The 19,675-nt window shown below is 33.0% G+C and overlaps 1 long non-coding RNA gene across 1 annotated transcript in view; it reads left to right on the forward strand.

The window, feature by feature from the left end:
- Positions 1 to 19,332, forward strand: part of LOC105875412 (uncharacterized) — a 104,294-nt gene extending 84,962 nt beyond the window's left edge. The window contains exons 3-4 of the long non-coding RNA XR_012914503.1: positions 17,109 to 17,220; positions 19,085 to 19,332. This is a non-coding gene — a long non-coding RNA (uncharacterized LOC105875412). The remainder of the gene's footprint in view (positions 1 to 17,108; positions 17,221 to 19,084) is intronic.
- Positions 19,333 to 19,675: the final 343 nt, after the last annotated feature.

Here is a 19,675-nt window from a genome sequence, read left to right on the forward strand (position 1 = left end):
TTCTCTATCTTGGTCTGGATGATGGTTACCCTGCTGTGCAGACACGTAAAAAGTTACATTAGCTTAACTAATGGGTATGACATACATATCTTATTCTTCCAAAAGAAAAATAATGATAAGAAAAACTGATGAAGAGTAAGATAATGGAATTTTCCTTGTCAGATAATAAGATTTTTGTTAATGGTTGAGTTATCAGTATAAGAAAAGAGATATAAATCAATGGAACACAAGAGAGAGCAGAGAAATAGCCTCACTCATGTATACATACTTTACTTATGAAAGAGACAGTATTTCCAATCACTGAGGAGAGGATGGAATTTTCAACTAATGGTGACTGCACAGTTGATTCCCCATGGAAGAAAGAATGGGAGGGAGGGAGGAAAAATGTATCCCTGCCTCAGATCCTATTCAAAAACGATTATCAACTAGATTATAAAGTTAAAGAAAAGCAAAAACAACAACAAAATAAAACAGAAAAAAACTTTAAAGTCTTTACAAATCTATTATTTATATGGTGTTTACCCCATCAAGCATTGTGTGCTGCTAAGCACTTCTCAAGTGCTTTATATTGATTTACTCACACAATCTTCACAGCAATCAACTTAATGAGAAATATACTACTATTATCCTCATTTTACAAGTGAAAAAATAAGGCATAGAGGATTTATTTATCTTCTTTTGCTGAATAACTGCAAATTTATTAGCTTAAAAATAACATCAATTTATTGGTGCTTTTATGTTTTGTTTTTAACTGGGCCCGGAAAAGTTTTGGATTGGTCCTTTGTTAGGGGCCAAGAAATAAATGTGGAAATATTTAATGTACAATTTGAACTTTTTTCTTACTATTGGTTTATGCAAGTGTTCTGTTTCTTGTTATATGTTAACCAATATTTGAATTTTTTTCATAAAATATCATCATATATTCTTTTTCACATTTATTTCAAAAGGATTGTCCTTAGTAGTCACTTATAATTTTGTAAATCTCCTCTGGATCTAAAATTAGGTAACCCCTTTAATATGTCCCTTGGTGGTGTATTACCTGCTTCTCTATAATTTCCTTAATTATACTTATCAAATTTGTTTGATTTTTCTGGCATTTTGAAAGCACTAGCATTTGTTCTACTTGTGAACTTCACTGTATGCCTGTCATGATATCTTGTCAGCTGCTTTTACCTTTGTTATATTATCCCTCTATTATTTTTTATTTATTTACATCATTCTTCTTTTCTTTATGTAATTCAATTAAAATTGAAATATTTTTATTTGTAATAAATGCATTTAATGTTGAGTACCAGTTTGTTGTTATGTCATAGGTTTTGATATTTCTCTCATTGACCTTCAATTCTAAGTAGTATATAATTTTTATTTTTTCCTCTTAAATATAACATAAAAAATTTTCTATTCTTATCAATTAGAGGCTACAGAAATTGTCATTTTTGTTGATTTATAAATTTATTATACAATGGTCAGTAAATATGCCCTAAATGGTAACTTTTGGAATTTGCTAATATTTCCTATTTAGCTTAATATATGATCAATATTTGAATAATTTGTTTGAAAAGAATCTATCTTTCTAAGTAAATTTTGCATTGTTTAATTCAAATTTCCTATATTCTTACTTTAGTTTCTGTTTTTTTTTTTTTTTTTTTTTTTTTTTTTGAGACAGAGTCTCACTTTTGTTGCCCAGGCTAGAGTGAGTGCCGTGGCGTAGCTCACAGCAACCTCAAACTCCTGGGCTCAAGTGGTCCTCCTGCCTCAGCCTCCCAAGTAGCTGGGACTACAGGCATGCACCACCATGCCCAGCTAATTTTTTTGTATATATACTTTTAGTTGGTCAATTAATTTCTTTCTATTTTTAGTAGAGACGGGGTCTCGCTCAGGCTGGTTTCGAACTCCCGACCTCGAGCAATCCGCCCGCCTCAGCCTCCCAGAGTGCTAGGATTACAGGCTTGAGCCACCGCGCCCGGCTTAGTTTCTGTTTTATTTATTCTTTTATTTAGCAAATATTTATTGTTGTGTATCAAAAGGCAGGCACTTTTCTAGCAATTAGGAATGCAATTTATATTCTAATGAAGTGAATCAGACAAGCAAATATGTAAATGTATGGATTGTGAGATTATTATAAATATCATGGTGGAAAATAAAGTAAACAATGTGGAAAGCAAGTATACAGTGGTAGACTTGGGGTGTCAAATTTGCCAGAGCCTTGCAGTGATTAGATGCAGAAAATGAGAAATGATCTTGAGTTTTTTTACTTTTATATATATATATATTTTTTTAATTTATATAAATAATGATATAGAAGATTATGAGATTAGGCCTCATGAGTTTTTAAACTGTTTGTGGTGATGAAGATTTAGTATTATTACATCTACTTCCTGGATTCCACTTATCAATATGAACTATCTCTTTTTCCTGATAATGTTTTGAATTTTATGATTAGAGTTATTCTCTAATTGGTTAGTATTATCACATCTCCTGTTCTCAGCTATCATCGGCTTAGTACATTGTTCTCTATTGTGAGTTCACATAATTGACGCATAGTGATCACGTATTTCTCTTATAAAAAACACAGTCCTGATTTCAGTATTTTTAATCCACCCTGAGAGTCTCTATCTTTAATAGTTGAGTCTACTAGTACATTCTGGTGGGTGTCTCCCCATATCCATTATGCCCTTCATCCTATCCAACAATACCCCAAAGATGTCATGCCTGTGGTTTGGGTGGGGTTGACCCTACCTCTACCTGTAAAGATGGAGTCAGAGAGGTTTATGTGATTGATTCAGAGATGGCTCAAAATAAAAAAGAGGACTGGTAGGAATAATAAGATTTTGGATTAAAAGAATGAGATTTTCTTTTTGTATGTTAAAAAGGCACAATTACCCTCAGGAGTTGTGAGATCGTGTTGGGGCCATGTGAGGAGGTTACAGCGGAGAGTGGAGACAACCCCAAAGAAACAGAATGGGAGCACTGAAAAAGCAAGAAATGAGATCCTGTGTATATCATTTAGGCCTTTTTTGTACTTAAATGAAAAATATACAGTTGACATGTTTAATTATTTCTTTTAAATGATATATAACTTTACAATTGTATTTGATGTCATTTATTTGTTTGTCAGATTGGATCAATCTGGGGCCTTTGGGAGGGGTGAGGGAGATAGAAAACATAAAAAACACACTAATCAATATACTCAGTGACTCTCATATAATGTAAATACAAATATATTTACAATTTTTCCTGCTACTTTATTGTATGTTTTGTTCTTTATATTTTTAATTGCTTCTTTTACTCTATATTATCCTGGATTATTTTTACTTGTAGTATACATACAGCCAATTCTTTTTGTTAAATCTCTGTGAGTAGTGAAACTTCTGGGTCCTAGAATGATTTAGAACATCTTTACCTTACTTCAAATTTTTGTTTTACATGGCATGTCTTTTCAGTGTAATTTTCTCTCAACAAAACAAAGATATTCTATTGAGTTTTAGCATCTGAATTTGATAATTAAATTTGTGATTCTTATTTGCACATATCTTTTTTTTTTTCTGCAAGCCTTTAATGGGAAGTGTTTAATTTGCTTTTCTTGGCACTTAGTGGACTCTTAATTTTAATACATGTTTTTCTTCAATTATGTGAAATTTCCCTGTACCATTCCTTACAGTGGTTCTTTACCTTTTTACTTTTTTCATTCTTTCTGCCTAAACTCCCCCTATGAAGACATTCAGATTTATGAATTGATTCTCTAAATTCTATAAATTTTTATTCACATTTCCATTCATTCATTTTTATGCTGCATTATTAGTAAGTTAATCATATGGCTTTCCAACTTATTTATGCTACACTGGGCTGTATTTATTATTCAAACTATCAATAAAAGTTTTTATCTTTGAAATAATACATATCTTTAAGTAACATGTTTATATATATGTATATACACACATATAAAATATATATGTATATTATTTCCAAGGACAAATTTATTTTTTAAGGTTTTATTTTAAATTTACAAATAACAGTTGCATATATTTGTGGGGTACAATGTGGTGTTTTGATACATGTACACATTGTGGATGATCAAATTAAGTTAATCAACATCATCTCTAAGATTTATCATTTCTTTGTAGTGAGAAGATTTAAAATGCAATCTTTCAGCTATTTTGAAATATATGTACATTATCATTAACTACAGCCCCTGCTGTGCAGTAGACCCCAGCTCACTCCTCATGTCTAGCTGAAACACTGTGCCCTGGACCAGCCTCACTCCTGTCCAAGTTCCCCGCATCCCTCAGACTCTGGTAACTGTTATTCTACTCTCTACTTCTATGAGTTAAACTTCCTTAGATTTAATCTATAAGTGAGGTCATACAGCATTTATCTCTGTGCCTGGCTCATTTCACTTAGCATAATAATGTTTCTAGGTTCATCCATGTTGTCACAAATGACCTAATTTCCTGCATTTTTAAATGATGAATAGTATTCTATTATGTAGCTATATCACATTTTAGAAATCTACTTATCTGTTCATAGACACTTAAGTTGATTTTGTATCCTAGTTATTGTGAATAATGTTGCAATGAACATGGGATACAGACATTTCTTCAACATACTTATTTCAAATCCTTTGGGTATATAACCAGAAGTAGGATTGCTGGATTATATGATAATCCTATTTTTAGTTTTTTGAGGAAATTCCATATTGTTTTACAAAATGCCTATACTAATTTACAATACCACAATAGTGTACAAGACTTTACTTTTCTCCCCAGTCTTGACAACACTTATTATCTTTCATCTTTTTGATAATAGCCAATCTAACAGGTATAAGGTGATATCTCATTGGTGGTTTTAAATTGTATTTCTCTTATGATTAGAGATATTGAGCATTTTTTCATATACCTGCTGGCCATTTATATATCTTCTTTTGATAAATGCCTATTCAGGTCTTTTGCCTATTTATTTATTTATTTAATTTCACAGACTGCCTATGTTTTAAATTAGAGTTATTTGTTTTCTTGTTATTTTGTAGATTGAGTTCCTTATATAATTTGGATGTTAGTCTCATATTCGATGAATGATTTATAAATATTTTCTCTCAATCAGTGGATTGTACCTTCACTATGATAATTGTTTCCTTTGGTATATAGAGCTTTTTAGTTTAATGTAATCCTATTCATTTACTTTTGCCTGTGCTTTTGGGGTCACACTCAAAAACCACTACCTATACCAATGTCATGGAGCTTTTCCCCTATGTTTTCTTCTAGTACTTATACAGTATCATGTCTTATATTTAAGTATTTAATCCATTTGGAATTGATTCTTATGCAAGGGGTGAAATAAATCTATTTTTATTCTTCTGCATGTGAATATCTAGTTTTCTCAACACCACTTATGGAAGAGACTGCCTTTTCTCCATTGTGTGTTTTTGGCACCTTTGTCAAAAATCAATTGACTATAGATATGTAGGTTTATTTCCAGGCTCTTTATTTTTATTCTATTGGTTGATGTATCTGCTTTTATGCCAGTGCCATGCTGTTTTGGTTGTATAGCTTTGTAATATCTTTAAAATCTGATAGTATGATGTCCTCATCTTTGTTCTTTTTAGTCAAGAGGGCTTTGGTTATTCAGTCTTTTGTGTTCCATACAAATATTAGGATTTTATTTCTGTTTCTATGGAAAAAAAAATTGGAATTTTGATAGGATTATGCTGAATCTGTAGATCACTTTGCATAGTATATTGTACCAATATTAAATCTTTTAATGAACAAATATGTTATATCTTTCCATTTATTTGTTACTTCAATTTATTTTATCAATATTTTATAGTTTTCAGTATATAGATATTTTACTTCATTGGATAAATTTACTCTGGTATTTTTTGATGTCATTGTAAATGAAAAAGTTTTCTCAATTTCTTTCTCAGCTAGTTCATTGTTAGTGTATAGACACGCTACTGCTCTTTGTTAGTTGATTTTATATCCTGACACTTTACTGAATTCCTTTATCATTATTTTTAATTTCATCATATTATGAGGATACAAATATTGTTAAGGTTACATATTTTGCCCTTGCCACCCCCACCCCCTGCTGAGTCAGAGCTCCCAGCCTGTCCATCCCCCAGGTGGTGCACTTTGCACTCATCATGTAAGTATACACCCATCCCCTCCTCCCCCCTCCCCGACACCCAATAAATTTTGGGGTTTTTTTTGACATTTTGGTTACGTTTTATATCTTTGCCTCTCCTAGGAAGGGTTAGAGGTATGCCCTTCCCCTCCACAATGCTCACCACATCCATAAAATGTGAGTCTCCCCCACCCAATCCCTGGAGAACACTACCACCATTTGAGCACCATAGTTTAAATCAGTCAGTACCAATTTGATGGAGAGTACATGTGGAGCCCATTCTTCCGATCTTGTGTCACCTCACTTCGGATAATGGGCTTAAGCTCAATCCAGGATAATATAAGCGGTGCTAGCTCACTGTCACTTCTTAGAATTGAGTAATATTCCATTGTAAACATATACAAAATTTTAATTATCCACTCATGAATTGATAGGCACTTGGGTTGTTTCCATGTCCTTGCAATAGTGAATTGTGCTGCCATAAACATTCGGTTGCAGATATCTTTATAATAGAATGTCTTATGCTCTTTTGGGTAGATGCTTAATAGTGCTATTGCTGGATCAAATGGTATTTCTATTTTTAGCTCTTTGAGGTATCTCCAAATTCTTTTCCACAGAGGTTGCAATAATTCACAGTCCCATCAACAGTGTAAGAATGTTCCTGTCTCTCCACATCCTTACCAGCATTTGTCGTTTTGAGATTTCTTGATACAGGCCATTCTCACTGGGGTTAGGTGGTATCTCATTGTGGTTTTGATTTGCATTTCTCTAATGATTAGAGATGTCAAGCATTGTTTATACGTTTGCAGGCCATTATTCTGTCTTCTTTGGAGAAGTTTCTGTTTATTTCTGTTGCCCTTTTCTTGATGGGGTTGTTTGATTTTTTTCTTGTTAATTCTTTTGAGTTCTAGATTCTTGTTATTAGACCTTTATCAGAAGTGTAGAGAGAAAATATTTTTTTCCCATTCTGTGGGTTGTCTATTTGCTCTAATGATAGTTTCCTTGATGCTGAGGTGATTTCCTTGGAGGTCTTCCTCAAGAATCCTTTGCCTAGGCCAACATCTGATAGGCTTTTCCCAACATCTTCTCTAGGAGTCTTAAGGTTTCATGCCTTAGGATTAAATCTGTTATTCATCTTGAGTGAATTTTTTGTGAGAGGTGAGAGGTAGGGATCCTGATTCAATCTTCTGCATGTAGCTATCCAGTTTTCTCAGCACCATTTGTTGAAGAAAGGTTCTTTCCACCATTGTATATTTTTGTCTGCTTTATCAAGATTAGGTTACCATATGCAGATGATTTCATTTCTGGAATCTCAGTTCTATTTCAAATATCAATGCTTCTGTTCTTGTGGCAATCCCAGGTTGATTTAACTATTATTGCTTTATAGTACAGCTTGAAGTCCTTTATCATTTCTAATAAATTTTTGGTGGAGTCTACCAACCTAAAATAATTAAAATAATCAGAACCTATTTAAAGAGAGTTTATTCAAGTGCAAAATTTGAGAATGGGCTGCTCAGAAAGCACAAATTCCAAGGAATGGAAGTCAGTGTTCTAAAATATAGAAGTTTTGGATCATTTATGTAGACAAAGTTTAGACAAACTTAACAGAATTTCAACATCTTTCTATGTCAGGCTAAATGCATAGTTACAACTATCTGATTAGTTGAAGTAGTCTATTTCTTTTGGGAAAGGTATAGTTAGCCTTCCAAACTGAAGATGTAATAGTCATGGGATCTTGGATGCCATCTGTTCTGAGTTAGGAATAGGACAATAAAAGAGGGCATTAATCTATAACAAAGATTGGCCATTAGAAGGGGGAGAGGTTTTGTCTCTGGTCTCTCCTAGTTATTTCCAGAACAAGAATGAGGAAGAGAGTTAATCTATAATCTAAGGAGCAGAATTGCAAATATGCTACATGACCTAGTTTCTAAGGTTTAATTTCTCCCTTGGCATAATAAATTTAGAGGGTTCAGAAACTTTATTTTCTTTTACAAGTCTTCAGGATTTTCCATATATAAGATCGTATCCTCATCCGGGCACGGTGGCTCACGCCTGTAATCCTAGCTCTCTGGGAGGCCCAGGTGGGTGGATCGTTTGAGCTTAGGAGTTTGAAACCAACCTGAGCAAGAGCGAGACCCCATCTCTACTATAAATAGAAAGAAATTAATTGGCCAACTAATACATATATAGAAAAAATTAGCTGGGCATGGTGGCAAATGCCTGTAGTCCCAGCTACTCGGAAGGCTGAGGCAGAAGGATCGCTTGAGCCCAGGAGTTTGAGGTTGCTGTGAGCCAGGCTGACACCATGACACTCACTCTAGCCTGGGCAACAAAGTGAGACTCTGTCTCAAAAAATAGATAAATAAATAAGATCGTATCCTCAGCAAACAGACAATTTCCCTTTTTCCATTCCTATTTGATGCCTTTTTTAAATTGTCTAATTACTCTTTCTCAGACTTCCAGTACTATGTCAACAGAAGCATTGAGAGTGAGAACCCTTGTCTTGCTAATGATCTTAGAGGAAAAGCTTTTAGAATTTCACTGATGAGCATGATGTTAGCTGTGGGTGTCATCTATGAACTTTGCTGTGTTTAAGGAACATTGCTTCTATGCCTATTTTGTTGAGAGTGTTTATTGTGAAAGGATGTTGAATTTTGTCCAGTTCTTTTTCTGCATCTATTGAGGTGATCATATGGCTTTTGTCCTTCATTCTGTTAATATGGTGAATCATGTTTATTGATTTGCATCCTTATGTCCCAGGGAAAAATCCCACTTGATCATAGTGAGTAACTCTTTAAATGCCAAGCTTAAATTTAAAATTTATTATTTCACTTTTTCATCTTGAAAAATACTTATTTAAAAAATATATTAAGGAGCTAGTCATATTAACTGCTTAATTAATACTATTAGACAAAGACAGGCAAACCATATACTAATTGAAAATATCTTGTTTCGTTTTTTTAAAAAAAGTGTAGTGAAGCCTAGTATTCCAGTCAGAAATGGCAGTGCATGCTAATAATATGATTTCTGAAATAATAGCTGAAACTTCACTTACCCCAATGCAATTACTACCACAAGAAATAAATCTTTAAGTGATTAAGATTTAATAAAATAATGCATCTACCCAATTTTAGAAATTTAACTTAATAATGACTGAAGATTTATTTCTAAAATAAAATGGTTTATAATGATTATTATTCGTAATGAATTTACTGTCATAGGGAAAATACAAGATTGGTTATCATTAAGTTAAAACAGTCTTGAATCTTTCCTTTACCTCAGAAATCTAGATCAAAATTCACTTTTTCTGAATGGCTATATGTGAGGCATCATATATGTCTTATGGGGATTCTACACTATCAGTTTTAATATGCATGAGTTTTCCTTATAAAGAATCATTTACCACTAAATATGCATAAATTATCTCAGTGTAAATTCTAACTCTCTTATAATTCCAACCCCCCCAAAATGTTCTACACACAAACTGAATAAATATACATGATTGTTTTAGTAATGGCATTTGTGACATTTTCAATAATAATAATTAATTTTGTAATGACTTAGACAAAAGTAGCTAAATTATTATAAATTATACTTTTGTGGAATTTGAGAATAACAATGTTTTTTTTATGATGGATAATGTTTTATTTATTTTTTTTTAATTTTTTTTTATTTTGGCATATTATGGGGGTACAGATTTTAAGGTTTCAATAAATGCCCATAAATTTACTTATATATGAAATATTATAAACAAGTAGAAAAATACATAAACCAATGCTGCTAGTAGGAGTTTCATTTTTAGGAAAGATGAACCAGAAATGAAAATGTCTTTAAGAAGATTTAGCATGTACATTGAGCTAACAAAATCTGGTCAATTGTTTACCACTTCGGTAGGCGCTCACGGTCATGGCACCGCGCCCACAGCCGCACGCACAGTCCGCACGGGGGTCTGCGCTGCGCCTTGATGAGTCTGTTTTGCTCTTGTGCGATGAGGAAAGCTTGAAAGCACTGAAAGCTTGTTTTACTTTACAGGCAGCTTTACTTGTCACGTAAATCAGAATAGGTAACATAGACATATATGTTTTCATTACGTTATTTTTAAATTTTCACAATTTTATTTTGATAAATGAAAAATTAGAAAAGTCACATCACAGCTGTCGGCTAAAGTTGACTCTTGGCTGTGTGCCTTCAGATCACGGCTGTCGGCTACAGTCGCTGTGCGCATTCATCTGTGGCTGTCACCTACAGTGGACGCTGGTCCCAAAGTGGTTAATATTTAGTCAAGCTGTTTAAAGTTGATTGAATCTAACATTTATTTTTTAAAAAGACCTTATGTTAAAGAAATCCCACTGAGTTTTCTGTCACTCCATAATACATTTAACTATAGAAAGCAAAATAAGAAATATGAGTGTAAGTTTTTTAAAAATTCAAAATATTCATTACTATTTATTTTAAAAAGTATAAAATAATGTTTGCAACTTACTTATTCTGTATTTGATTATAGGAAAGTTCTATTGCAAAGCATAAGAAAGTAAACTGTCATAGTAGAATGAGATATAGGAAATAAAAAAAAATGTAAAGTTGCCTCACAGAGCCCGTAGGTGACATCCATTCAAAAGTAATAAAGAAGAAAAAAAGTAACAGTAAAGTGAAATAAACAGAAGTTTTATTCTTTAATATCAAAGGCAATAAATGGAAAGACATTCTCCTAGTAGCTACAAATGTAAACACTAAAAAAGGAGTGAGTTTTTAAAAGAAATAGCATAAACTTGTGACAGAATTCTCAATCAGCTTTTTAGAACACATAGAAGAGAAAGAGTTGAAAAAGAAATTGAATAATAGAACAGAGAGAGAACATAACATGTAGAAAATGATAAACAGAAAAAAAAACTTTAGTGATATTTTTTTCTCAATGAAAAAATGAGCAAAATAAAAAGACTAGGTTATCAGTAGGGCTATAAAAATGATACCTGAGTAAAAACAAAATGTATTTCCTTTGAAACCACATTTAAACAATATTTATCCATTGCCAAAAGATAAGTGCATTTAATATTTTGTCAAAAAATTTAAATTTATATAAAATACAAATTTAAAATGTAGGTATATATTCATATATATAGCTAGTTTTTCTAGTTTGTGTAACATTCAATGACTGCATATTAATGCAATTTCCAAGTATGAGAAATGAGAGAATTCTTGAAATAAATTATAGTCTGTATGAATATTTTCTATTTCCTTTCAGAAAAATATGTTGCATTACTTAGAGTAATCATTTTAACCTAGAACTAGAATCATATTTGATCTTTACAGAAATATTGTATATGTCCATGAGTGTGGTTTCTGGGACCAGATTCCTTTAGTAGAATCCTAGTTCTGCTCCTTACTGATTGCCTAATGTGGTGCATATGGCTTAAATTCTATATGCTCTAATTGCCTCATGTGTACAACAAATATTATTAATACTACATTTCTTGATTTTCAACAGGGACATGGATTCAAAATTCAACATTTTGGAAGTACTTTTAATGCATAAAAATATAACCAAAATAAAAATATAAAAAAATACACATTATATTTTTGGTGTATCTAGGTAATAGTCAACCCATACAATCTGTAGTTTTAATGTGTCACAACTAAAAGATGGTAGAAACAATGGGAAAGGAAGTAAAAAAAAAAAAACACACACACACACAGAGTGAGGTAAGGGAAGAACAAATATGAGAATCTCAGAAAACACTAGCAAAAATAAACATACTAAAGATACAGAGAAGACACCCATGTACAAAATATTTATTTACTGTTTATAGTAAAAGGTATACAAACGGGTAGATTGAATTGTCTTCAGAGTCTGAGAGGAGCTAGAGAATCAAGCTATTGCAAAATAAAAAATATTTTGATGAAGTCATCTGCATTTGAGGCATCAAATGAGAAGAGACACTGTGGGTTATGAATACCAGATAGCCTGGAGGAAAGCACTATCTCTAAGGAATCTTGGCATAATGGCTTACCCAGGAAAATTTCCACAGTCAAATATGAGTACCAAAAAGGAAGTCACACAGCACACTTAGAAGAATATTATATGAAAAATTAAAAAGAAATCAGAAAATTATATTTTAACATTTAACTTTATTTATTAATTTTTCATTTCTTTGTTTAAAATATTTTTTTTTAATTTCAGAATATCATGGGAATACAAATGTTTTGGTTACATGGATTGCTTTTATACTCTCCAGTCAAAGTTATAAATGTGCCCATCACCCAGATAGTATACATTGTACCCATTAGTTATGGTTTTGCCCATCCACTCCTCCCCCCCTCACCTGTATGATTTCCATTGAGTTTTATGGCCGCTTGTGCACATGAGTGCTAGTAGGTTAGTTCCAATTAAATATTGAGTATATGAGGTGTTTGTTTTTCCATTCTTACAATATTTCACTTAGGATGGTCTCCAGTTCCATCCAGATTGTTGCAAAAGATATTAATTCGTTTTTTTGTGAGTGGCTGAGTAGTACTCTCTTATGTACATATTCTACATTTTATTAATCCACTAATGATTTAATGGGCACTTGGGTTGATTCCACATCTTTGTGATTGTGAATTTGCTGCAATAAACAGTCTAGTGCAGGTGTCTTTTTGATAAAATCACGTTTTTTCCTTTGGGTAAATATACAGTAGTGGAATTGCTGGACCAAATGATAGGTATACTTTCAGTTTTTTGAGGAATCTGCATACTATTTTCCACAGAAGTTGCACTAGTTTGCAGTCCCACCAGCAGTGTACAAGCACTTTCTCTCTGCATCCACACCAGCATCTATTATTTTGGGACATTTTGATAAACGCCATTCTCATTGGGGTTAGGTGATTTCTCATTGTTGTTTTAATTTGCGTTTTTCTGATGATTAGTGACATTCAACATTTTTCATATTTTTATTGGTCATTAATCTATCGTCTTTTAAAAATCTTCTGTTCATGTCTTTTGCCCACTTTTTAATAGTTATTTGATTTATTTTCTTGCTAATTTGGTTGAGTTCTTTGTAGATTCTGTTCACTTACCTTTTATCAGATGTGTAGCATGTGAATGTTCTCTCCCATTCTGTAGGTTGTTTATTTGCTCTGTTGATTGTTTCCTTGGCTGTGCAGAAGCTTTTTAATTTAATCAATTCCTGTTTATTTATTTTTGTTGTTGCTCTGAATGTTGGGGTCTTCTTCATAAATTCTTTGCCTAAGCCGATATCTACCAACATTTTCTTCTATCATTTTTAGGGTTTCATGTCTTACATTTATGTCTGTTATCCATTTTGAATTAATTTTTGTGAGTGGTGAGAGATATGATTCAATCTTCCACGTGTAGCTATCCAATTTTCCCAGCACCATGTGTATATTGCCGTCTACTTTGTCAAAGATCAGATGGCAATATGTGGATGGTTTTATACCTGGGTTCTCTGTTTTGTTCCATTGATCTGTCTATTTTTGTGCCATTAACATGCTGTTTTGGTTACTGTAGCCTTGTAGTATAGCTTAAAGTTTGCTAAGTGATGCCTCCAGATTTGTTCCCTTTGCAGAAGTTTGCTTTGGCTGTTAGGGCTCTTTTCTGGTTCCATATGAAGCATAGAATTATTTTTTCTAGATTTGTGAAAAATGACATTGGTATTTTGATGGGGATTTAATTAAATATGTAAATAACTTTGAGTAGTATAAACATTTTAACAATGTTGATTCTGCCCATCCATGAGCATAATAGGTTTTTCAATTTGTTTACATCATCTGCAATTTCCTTCCTCAGTGATTCGTAGTTCTCTTTGTAGAGTTCTTTCATCTCCTTGGTTAAATGTATTTCTAGTATTTTATTTTCTTTGTAGCTATTGTGAAAGGTATTGATTTTTTTTATTTGATTCTCCGCTTGACTGTTGTTGGTGTATAGGAGTCCTGATTTATGTACATTGATTTTGTAACCTGAGACTTTGCTGAATATTTATCAATTCCAGGAGTCTCTTCACAGAATCTAAATTTCAAAATATTAAGGGGCTACCTTGTATAATGCTTAAGTTGAAACTTTTATTGCTCCCATCACCAGAATAGTGTTCATTGTACTCAATAGGTGGATTTTTACCATTCAACACCTCCCACCTTGTCCCCTTTTTGGTTTCCAATATCTTTTACATCTCTTTTTGCTCCTGTGTGCCCATTGTTTAGCTCCTGATTATTAGAGACTGTATGTGCTGTTTTTTTTTTTTTTTCCATTCCTGAGATACTTCACTTAGGATAACAGTCTTTGTTTCCAACCAAGTTGCTGAAAAACACATTGGTTCATTCCTTTTAATGGCAGAGTAGTACTTCATGGTGTATATACACACACACATTTTCTTTATGCATCCATGAATTTATGGGCACTTAGGTTGTTTCCACATCTTTGTAATTGCAAATTGTACAAACATTTGAATGCAGGTACCTTTTTGATAAAATCACTTCTTTTCATTTGGATAGACATCCAGTAGTGGGATTGATAGATCAAATGGTAAGTCTACATTTATTTCTTTGAGGAATCTCCATATTGTTTTCCAAAAGGGTTGTACTAATTTACATTCTCACCAATACTGTATAAATGTTCTGTTTTCACCACATCTGCACCAAGATCTATTGTTTTATGACTTTTCAGAAATGGCCATTCTGATAGGGGTAAGGTGGTATCACACTGCGGTTTTAGTTTGCATTTCCCTGATGATTAGTGATGTTGAGCATTTTTAACATATTTTTTGGCCATTTATCTATCTTCTTTTGAAAAAAAATGTGTTCATGTATTTTGCCCACTTTTAATAAGGTTGTTTTCTTCTTGCTGATTTTTTTGAGTTCATTGTAGACTCTGGATATTAGCCCTTATTGGATGTATAGTTTTAAAATATTTTCTCCCACTCTGTAAGTTGTCTATTAATTCTGTAGATTAATTCTTTTGCTGTGCAAAAGCTTTTTAATTTAATTAAGTCCCATTTATTTATTTTGTTGTTGTATTTACCTTTGGGTTCTTAGCCATAAATTATTTGCCTAGGCTGATGTCCAGAAGTGTTTTTCCTATGTTTTCTTCTAGAATTGTTATGGTTTCATGCCTTACATTTAGGCATTTTATCCATCTTGAATTAATTTTTGTATATTGTGTGAGACAGGGGTCCTGTTTCATTCATCTGCATGTGGCTATCCAGTTTTCCCAGCACCATTTATTGAATAGGGCTTCCTTTCCCCAGTGTGTATTATTGTCTACTTTGTTGAAGATAAGTTGGTTGTAAATAAAACCATCTACTGTAGGTAGATGGTTTTATTTCTGGGTTCACTATTTTGGTCTATGTTTCTCCTTTTATACCAATACTATGCTGTCTTGGTTACTAAAGCTTTATAGCATAATTTGTGGTCAGGTAATGTAATGCCTCCATATTTGTTCTTTTCTGCTAAACCACTTCAGTATGAACATCGACTATAGTCAATAGTCACAGATGAACACGCACAGCGACTTTAGCTGACAGCCGTGATATGACTTTTCTAATTTTTCATTTATCAAAATAAAATTGTGAACATTTAAAAATAATGTAATGAAAACATATATGTATATGTTACCCATTGTGATTTAAATTACAAGTAAATCTGCCTGTAAAGTAAAACAAGCTGTCAGTGCTTTAAAGCTTTCCTCATTACACAAGAGCAAAACGGATTGGTCGTCAATGCACAGCACAAGCTATTGTGCGGACTGTGAGTGCCAGCTGTGGGCAAGGTTTCATAGCCGGTGAGAGCTGTAACCGAAGTGTTTAAGATTGCTTTGGCTGCTCAGGCTCTCTTTTGCTGCCAAATGAGGCATAGAATTATTTTTTTTCTAGATTTGTGAAATATGACATTGGTATTTTGATGGGGAGTGTATTGAATCTGTAAATCACTTTGGGCAGCTGTTTCAACATCCCCAAAAGAAATCACACTTCTTTGAAGAACACTTACCAAAAAAAAATGTCCAAAATATGGTTAACAGATATTTTGTTTTGAACTTAAATATAATTTACAAAGTAAGTGGCTCTATAAATATCACAAGGGAGAATTCTGAGAATTCAGGTAAGCAATGAAGAAAACAGAAGCAGATAAAATATGAGCTGACAGAAATAAAGTATGAAATACCTAAAAAAAAAATAGTTACAAAAACATCGAATTGAAAAAAAAGGAAAGAATAATTGTCACTATGGAAATCAAAGCAAGGGATTCAATAATAGAAATAGAAGAAAAAAATGAAAGAAAGATAAAAAGGGAATCAATGAAATGAATCAAAGGAAAGAAGAAATAAAAATTTAAATGCAGTGTTAATAAATACCAGAAAGGAAATTGTAGAACAATATACAAAAGAGCCAACATATGCAAAAAACAGTCTCCAATGAAGAAAATCAAGCTATAATTCAATACAAAATTATCTAAAATAAAAGATTAGTTAGTGCTACATACTGAAAGAAACCACTATAGTATAGGGAATTTTGAGATTTAATAGTTAATGCAAGTACATGTGGTGCATGTTTTAACCAAAATGTTTGTACCCCCATAATACCCTGAATAAATAAAAAAAATAGTTAATGCAAAGATATTCTACTGAGACCTATTTTAAATATAAAGTAAAGGTTTTTTCAGTATCTAAGGAGGAAAATCAAATCAATTTCACAGACAAAAATCATTCTAGGTTCAGATTTCTCCATTTAATGCTAGAACATTGATGAATAACATTTATGTAGCCTTTAGAAAAATAAACTATAACCCAATAAAACATCTTTAAGGAACAAAGACACTGGCCAAACACTAAGGTATATACAAATTCAGAAAATATTTTTCCTTTTCATCCTTCTCTAGGAAATAATAAGAGTACAGATTTCAAGAAAGATGATGAGGAAAATTGTTATACCAGAACTAAGAGTGGGTATTAAATATACAGGCATGCCTCCCTTAATTGTGCTTTCTTTTATTGTGCTTGGCAGATACTGCAATTGTTACACATTGAAGGTTTGTGGCCACCCTGCCACCAGGAAGTCAACTTGTGACATTTTTCCAACAGCATGTGCTTATTTCATGTCTCTGTGTTAAATTTTGGTAAGTTTTGCCATGTTTAAAACATTTTGTTTTTATTATATCTGTTATGGTGATATGTGATCAGTTACTTTCCATGTTACTATTGCAATTGTTTCAGGAACCCACAAACCATGCCCATATAAGACAGTGAACTTAATTCCTAAGTTCTGTGTTTTGACTGCTCTACCAGCTGGGCATTCTCCCGTACATCTCCCTCTCCTTGGGCCTCACTATTCCCTCAGAGACAATACTGAATGTAGGTCAATGAATAACACAACAGTGGCTTCTAAGTATTCCGGTGAAAGGAAGAGTTACACACCTCTCTCTTCAAATCAAAAGTTAGAAATTATTTAAGTTCAATAAGAAAGGTTTGTTGAAAGCCAAGATAGGCCTAAAGCCAGGCATCTTGCTCCAAACAGTTAGCCAAGCTGTGATGCAAAGAAAACATTCTTGAAAAAAATTAATAGTGCTACTCCAGTGGGCACAACAATGGTAAGAAAGTGAAACAGTCTGATGGCTTATATGGAGAGAGTCTGAGTGGTCTACACTGCAGGTCAAACCAGCCACATTTGCTAGAGCCAAAGCCTTGTCCAGAGCAAGGCCCTTACTCTCCTCAAATTCTATAGAGGCTAAGAAAGATAGGAAAGCTGCAGAAGAAAAGTTTGACTCCAGCAGAGGTTAGTTCATGAGGTTTAAGGAAAAAATCATCAGCATATCATAAAAGTGCAAAACAGATCTGCAACAAGTTGTCCAGAAGATTTAGCCAAAGTAATTGATGAAAATGGCTACAGTAAAGGAAAGATTTTTAAATACAGAAAAATCACCTTCTATTTGAAGAAGATGCCATCTAGGACTGTCATAGCTAGGGAAAAGTCAATGCCTGCCTTCAAGCTTCAAAGAATAGGCTGTCTCTCTTGTTAGGGGCTAATACAGCTGGTGATTTAAAATTAAAGGCAATGTTAATTTACCATATTGAAAATCCCAGGGTCCTTAAGAAATATGCTAATTTTACTCTACCTGTGCTTTATAAATGGAACTAGTAGCCTAGATGAAAGCATATCTATTTCCAGCATGGTTTACTAAATATTTACTACTACTGTAGATACCCACTTCTCAAGAGAAAAAAAATCTTTTTAAAATATTACTGCTCATTGACAATGCACCTGGTCACCCAAGAGCTCTGATGGAAATGTACAAGGAGAAGAATAATGTTTTCATACTTGCCAACACAATATCCATTCTGCAGCCCATGGATCAAGAACTAATTTTGACTTTCGAGTCTTATTACTTAAGAAATACATTTCATAATGCTATACTGTCATAGATAGTATTCCTCTAATGCATCTGGGCAAAGTACATTGAAAATCTGGAAAGTATTCAGCATTCTAGATGTCATTAAGAACATTTGTGATTCATAGAAGGAAGTCAAAATGTCACCAAACAGGAGTTCGGAAGAAGTTGATTCCAACCTTTAAGCATGGCTTTGTGAGGTTCAAGACTTTGGTGGAGGAAAGTCACTGTGGGTGTGGTGGAAATAGCAAGAAAACTAGAAGTAGAAGTGGAGCCTGAAGATGTAACTGAATTGCTGCAGTCTCGTGATAAAACTTGAACAGATGAGGAGTTACCTCTTAGGATGAGCAAAGAAAGTGGTTTCTTGAAGTGGAATCTACTCTTAATGAAGATGTTAACTTTTTAAAGTGACAATAAATGATTTAGAATACTACATAAAAGTGATAAAGCAGCAGTAGTGTTTGAAGGATTGACTCCAATTTCGAAAGTAGTTCTATTGTGAATAAAATGCTATCAGACAGCATCACATGCTACAGGGAAATCTTTCATGGAAGGAGAGTTAACCAATATAACAAATTTCTTTGTCTTATTTTAGGAAATTGTCACAGTCATCCCAAACTTCAGCAGCCACCACGATGATGAGTGGTGATGAGCCGTTGATGGCTACATCAACATCGAAGCAAGACTCTCCACCAATAAAAAGATTACGACTTCCTGTAGGTGAAAATGATTGTTAGCATTCCTTAGCAATAATTATTTTTAACTGAAGGTATGCACATATTTATACATAATGCTATTAAACAATAGACTGCAACGTAGGGCAAATATAACTTTATATGCACTCGGAAATCAAAGTTTGTGTGACTGGCTTTATTTCAGAGTTCCATTTATTGCGGTGGTCTGAAACCAAACCTGCAATTTCTCTAGAGCCTGAATCTCGCTCTCCAGATGTGACTATGCAATCACGGAATTTAGGACTAGCGAGGACGAATATAAATGTTGTTTTCTTAACCACAGTAATAAAATTAGAGATAAAAGAAGGAAAAAGACAGTAGTAAGGATAATATATTTATTAATTCTTTACGTATAACAACTTAGACTAAAGGAATGTTATGTAAAGCTAACAAATCAGGCAATACTTTTATGAAATTAATAGTAAAAATAAAAATCTTAAAAGATAAGTTTA

Source organism: Microcebus murinus, chromosome 23 (assembly GCF_040939455.1).
Source record: "Microcebus murinus isolate Inina chromosome 23, M.murinus_Inina_mat1.0, whole genome shotgun sequence".
Lineage (NCBI taxonomy): Eukaryota > Metazoa > Chordata > Mammalia > Primates > Cheirogaleidae > Microcebus > Microcebus murinus.